The following is a 1,187-nucleotide window of genomic DNA, read 5'->3' as shown; positions in this document are numbered from 1 at the left end:
ACAATTCGAACTAACTATGGGGGATGAGAAACACAAGCGAGCTGAAATTGTCAACTTCTTGGTCTTGCCCACCACTTCATGCCATAATATGATCTTGGGTAGAGGAACGATTGCCCAATTCAACGCCATACCGTCACCAGCGCACGGCGCGTTGGGGTTCCCAACACCAACAGGAGTAACATTTGTATACCGAGATCATTTGTGCGCAGTAACAAGTATACCGCGAGAAGGGAGAATGAAGCTTCCAATGGCAAACAACGCGCCAGAGGAATGGATTCTCAACCCAAAATTCCCAGAACAAACAATCACAATTGGAGCTACGATATCAGATGACACAAGGGCGAGAATGAAAAGATTGCTCACAACGTATATATCGGTCTTCGCGTGGCAACATTCTGATATGACTGGGGTTCCGCGAGACCTGGCGCAGCATTCTCTCAACACATTCAAGTCTGTAGAGCCAATTGCTCAAAAGAAAAGAGTCATGGGGGATGAGAAGGCAAAGGCCATGAATGAGCAAGTAGAAGATCTACTGCGCGCAAATATCATCCGCCCAATACGATACCAAACATGGGTAGCCAATCCTGTGATGGTAAAGAAGAGCAACGGGTCATGGAGAATGTGCATTGATTTCAAGGACCTCAACAAAGCGTGTCCAAAAGATTGTTACCCCCTCCCAAACATTGACGCGAAAGTGGACTCTGTGGAGCCATTTAAGCTCAAATGTTTCCTGGATGCCTATAAGGGCTATCACCAAATTCAAATGGCACCACAAGATGAGGACAAGACTGCCTTCAGAACTGACAAGGGTGTTTTCTGTTACACAAAAATGCCCTTTGGTTTGAAGAATGCAGGAGCCACTTACCAAAGACTCATGGATGCGGTTTTCAACGAGCAAATTGGAAGAAACTTAGAAGTCTACGTGGATGATTTGGTGATTAAAAGCAGGGAGGAAAAACAAATGCTCAAAGACATCAAAGAAACCCTTTGGCGCCTAAAGGAAGTAAACATGAAGCTCAACCCGAGCAAATGCACATTCGGCGTAGAAGAATGGAAATTTCTCGGTGTAATGGTCACCAAGGATGGTTTCAAGGTGAACCCAGAGAAGGTGGAGGCTATCCTCGACATGCCCTCGCCATCCACCATGAAGGAAGTTCAAAAGTTGAATGGTAGATTGGTATCAATTT

Source organism: Bidens hawaiensis, unplaced genomic scaffold (genome assembly GCF_021521415.1).
Source record: "Bidens hawaiensis isolate Kalapana, Puna unplaced genomic scaffold, B.hawaiensis_p1.1 tig00010124_1, whole genome shotgun sequence".
NCBI lineage: Eukaryota > Viridiplantae > Streptophyta > Magnoliopsida > Asterales > Asteraceae > Bidens > Bidens hawaiensis.
Note: the sequence above shows the minus strand (reverse complement) of the source record.